The sequence below is a fragment of the Schistocerca americana genome, unplaced genomic scaffold, assembly GCF_021461395.2.
Source record: "Schistocerca americana isolate TAMUIC-IGC-003095 unplaced genomic scaffold, iqSchAmer2.1 HiC_scaffold_389, whole genome shotgun sequence".
NCBI classification, from domain to species: domain Eukaryota; kingdom Metazoa; phylum Arthropoda; class Insecta; order Orthoptera; family Acrididae; genus Schistocerca; species Schistocerca americana.
The window spans coordinates 112,501-117,500 of NW_025726114.1; positions in this window are offsets into that span (position 1 = coordinate 112,501).

A 5,000-nucleotide genomic window follows, 5' to 3' on the forward strand; every position below is an offset into this window, starting at 1 on the left:
CCAAATGCTGGACACTCAAAAACTACATGATCTGGCGTCCCTTCAGGGGCGCCACAGACACACTCTGGTGAGGGTCGGCTTCCTATCCGACACAAATGCGTCGGGTAGGGTCCGTGCCCGGTCAGAAAATGGATCATTCCTTGTGTTGGCAAGAGATGTTTTATTTTTAACCTTTGTCTTACGTCTGGGAAGAGGTTATACACCCTTCTCCCAGTGTCCGAATTTTGCCATTCTATTTGCCACGTATCCAAAGCCCAAGATTTTATTTCCTTTACATTTAGTAAGTGTCTCCCCGTTATCTCATGAATTTTATCATGCACTTGTTTTTGAAGCCAAATTATTGAAGCATTTTGTCGTATAAGTATGTCTAACGGGCAGAAGCCCATTAAGACAAGTAGTGCATCTGTGGGTGTGGTGCCAAAGGCACCAACACAACGTATAATAATGTTACGTTGTATGCGTCTTACCGACTGTGCGGGTCTCACCAGAGCGAGCCTGTGGGCCCACGCACTGGCCCCATACCCCACAACCGGCGCAAGGATGGAATTATGATACATTTTGGTAGCCACAGGAGGTACATGGAAACGTCTTTGGCCTATACTTATCAGCTTGTTAAAGATATTTGTGGCTTTTGTCGCGACATGTCCTATATGTGGGGTATATGACCAGGCCTCGTCAATATACACACCTAGATATCTTAAGGTTTTTTGTCTTGTCACTATTCTGTTATTTATTCTTACTGTGGGATCACGTGCAAGCTTTCCCTTTAACAGTATGTATGATGACTTATGTGGTGCAATTTGTAACTTAGAGTCACTGCACCACCGCATTAGTATTTCTATTGCAAGTGCAGCTCGGTTTTCTATCTCCAGACGACTGTTCCCCTCCACCATTATGAAGAGGTCATCAGCATAGGCAACCGCACCAAGTACTGCATTGCTTTCTTGTAGTGCATGCAACAAAGGGTCCATGTTTATGTCCCAAAAAATGGGGCCACATACTGAACCCTGTGGGCATCCCTTCGTTATTGGTTTGGACACTACAGCACCCGGAGCGGAGATCCTTGCAACTCTATCTTTACAGTAATCCCTCAGACAGCCATATAGTGACACCGGACACTCAATTTCCCGCAAACGGGAGAAGAGCGCCGGCCACCACAGGCTGTCGAAGGCACCAGATATATCCACCGTGATTCCTAATACGTACCGACTGGTGGAGGAGCGAGCCGTTTCGGCTACTTTGTTAATGGCATCTGATGTCGATTTACCCTTCCTGAAGCCGTACTGCAACTCGCTCATGCCGCGCAGTATTCTGTGGCTCGACAGTCTATGCACGAGTAGCTTCTCCAGAGTCTTTCCCAGGACGTCCAACAGGCAGATCGGTCTGTAGGACTTAGGAACTGTAGGATCTTTATCCGGATCTTTCTTAATAATGACGACCTCCGCAGTTTTCCATTTCGTTGGGAAGCGTTGAGCTTCTAGACAGTGGTTGAAGATCACTGTAAGACATGGAGCCAGCTTGCGTGCCAATTGCTGCAGGACCTCCGCAGGAATTGCGTCTGGTCCTGGAGCCTTCCGCCTGGCAAAGGAGTTCACTGCATTTACTACCTCCTCCTGTGAGAAGGGGTAGACATTTAGTTCATTATGGTAAGGATCCTCTACTGCCTGTCTCAGGATGGCTTGCCTTTCGGTGTCATTTTCTAGATCGTCATCTGGCAAGAGAACTCTGAGTAATTCCTCAGCAGTCTGTTGCCAGTTTGTCGTCATTATGCCTGTATCCGCTACCCTCACTGTTGACAAAAGCATTGGTGAATGAATCTTCTCCCTCACGATCTTGTATGGAACTCCCCAGGGGTCCAAAACAAGATGCGAGTGCACAAAGTCCTCCCAACTTTTCTGTCTATGCTTTGTTAAGGATTCCTGAAAGTTCCTCTTTTGTCTCCTGTAAATTGCCAGGTAATGCTGTCTTTCGTCCTGGGTAAAGGCCCTTTGATAGAGACGACGAGCTCTCCTCATAACCTGCCGGAGCCTGGTAAGCTCAGGAGTCCACGGAGCTGTCGCTCTGCGGATGTACCTCCTCTTTAATGGTACAGAGGCAGCAACAGCCGTCTTTATAGCGGTTACTAGAGCTTCTACTGCTTCGTCTAGGTCAAAAGCATGATTTAACAACTCTGGAGGACGGCACTCCGCTTCGAGCAGGTCCCAATTGGCTTTCCCATAGTCTAATTGCATTATCCATTCGTCAGAAACATGTACCACACCTAGTGAAATTACAAATTCTATCAAGTTATGGTCACTTGTTGTTTGTCCATCGTGAACATGCCAGTTTCTGATCTTATCTCTAACATTCTCCGTAGATAATGTTACATCAATATGTGATTCTGCACCCGCTCTACTTCTATATGTGGGTGGATTTCCAGGTAGGTTTTCCACCTGGAGGTGGTGCTCCATTATCAAGTCCTCGAGTGCATTACCTCGAGCATCTTGCACAGGACTATGCCACAAAGAAGATTTTGCATTGCTATCCATAGTTATTATCACAAGATTTCCTTGCAGCACTCGCAGAACACGAGAAAGATGTTGCAAATAGGGTTCTATGTTATCTCTAAACTGACAATAAACATTTACTAAATACCATGTCGTGTTCATTAGATTCACTTGAACTACTGAGATGTGAGAAGTACAGAATTGTGTTATGACAGTTGTTTTAATCAATTTATTCAAAATTATAATGGCAGACATAGGATTTGCCCCTGTTGAAATTACCTGAGCCGTCACAGGAAAGCCAATGACCCTGCCAGAAGCGGAGTAAGGCTCCTGTATTAGTATTATATCTACCTCGTTTTCCTCAGTCATTTTTCTAAGCTCCTGTGTGACGGTATTACTTCTCATAGCATTTAATTGATAAACCTTGACGGATGCCATTATGGATGTCTAGTATAGTAGTGATCTTCAGGCCACTTCTTGTTGGGGTCAAAGCCAATTCTCCCGTACATCATCACCATCTCTCTGTATAGTTTTTCTATATCAAAAACCCTGCCCCGCCTTTGAAAGACCCTGTGAACTAGAGTCAGTAACTCTTTGTATTCAGATGGCAAATTTATAGATGCCAACTGTATGCAATCAACGTCCTCCAGAGTTGGGAATGTTATTTTCTTCCCATTTGGGTGCCCAACACGTACAAGCTGTCTCAGAGCAACCATCAAAGTAGACGGCTCCTCTAGTCGAGATAACTTTATTGCGTCCTCACACATATGGTAAACCTCTCCAGGAGGACATGCATTATATTTATATATATCTACTTTGTTACAAGGTATATCTACAGACTGGGATAGGGTTAACATCTGCATGGGACCACCACCTGACACCAAATTGTCTATCAAGGAATCTACACTACATGTTTGATCTGCTTCCGTACTCGCGGAGGGCTCCGTACTCTCTTCTTCCTCGACCGGCAAGGATTCAGCTGTCGCCGGCCCCGCGCTGCACGTACCTCCAGTAGCCCCCAATGCCTCAAAAGGCACAGGGGACCCGTCCCGGGCCGATTCTGACCTGTTGGAAATTAACCTCCACCAACGCGCCGCGTCCCTTGCTTTCTTACTAGGAGATTTATGAGTCTTTTTTGCACCCTTCTTATGGTTCTCCATAATCAGTGCGTTGTATCTGTCGTTGCAATAGTAGCTTATATGTCGCACATTCCTTTCCAGGTGTGCGACATGTTCTTTTTCTGTACATGCAAGGTATGCAGACTGGGGGGGAGGCCTGTCTTGGACAGTTTTTCTTGTCATGGCCGTCATGGCCACAATGTGCACAGACTGAGTTCTTTATTTCACAGTATTTGGCCACATGGCCGTAATCTTGACATTTGGTACATCTAGGTACCGCTGTATAGTCTTTTACTGACAGTGCACTGTACCCAACGTACAGTCTATTGGTCTTAATTATAATTTTCCTCATCTCTGGTGATATTTCCGCCACGTGATGCACGGTTGCACGATCACGAGGACCAGTCTTAAATCTTAGTTTGAACTTCTCTAGAAATTCCTCACGTTTCATCTGCTCTTCAAAATTTTGCGTGTATATGCAGTCCATGATATCATCCTGTGACATATATGTCGGTATGTCGTATATCATCATTAGTGGACGCCTTTTTCGCGGTTTCTCACAAGTGAAGTGCTGTTTTAATTGTGGATTGTTTATTAGTTTGTCTGAATCTTCTGGGGAGGCTACTTCTACAATTAATAAATTTTTTGTTGTTCTTACTGCATTTATTCTTATTTTATCTTTCTTTGGATTTATGCTTTTTTCAAAGTTTTCTTTTGCCTTCTTTATATCCTCTCCCTTTTTTGGTTTAACAAACAAGGTTGGAACGACTTTCTCAACATTCTGCTTTATTACCTCCTGCACTTTTTGTCTCACTGTAGGAGTTGCAGCAACTGCTGCATACGTCTTGACAGGCTTTTGTAATTCTTTCCTTAGTCTCTCGTTTTCGGCTTGTACTTCAGAGTACTTGCCTTCTAGTCGCGCGTGGGCTAACGCCCATTGCGCAATTGTCTCCTTGAGCACTCTTACTTGCTCGGCATTTATTTTGCCGTGTTTTACACTTCGATCGAATAATCGAAGGAAGTGTGAATGTCGGTCAACGACCGACATATCATCGCCCACGTCATCCTCGAAAATAGGAGCATCATGCTCCGAAGCGCCAGCATCACTCTCTTTGTCCTCAGCCATGATTTTAAGAGAGTGAGAAAAAGAAGACCCGTCTGATAACCCCCGACCGGTTCCACGGGCATGAGGGGGGGCAAAGCAGCTTGTCCACCAGTCCTGCCCCGGGACCAAGGGCATTTTATCTAGCTGCATAGGTTAAGGGCGCCGTTCCCAACGTCCTTGTCCTCCTCGCCAGCCATGTCTCCCGAGATTTCTCCCGTCCCTTCCCCGCCGAGTGCCCCCCGCACTCCGGGAAGGCGGATTCACCTCCCGCGCTTCACCTCTTACTAGGCC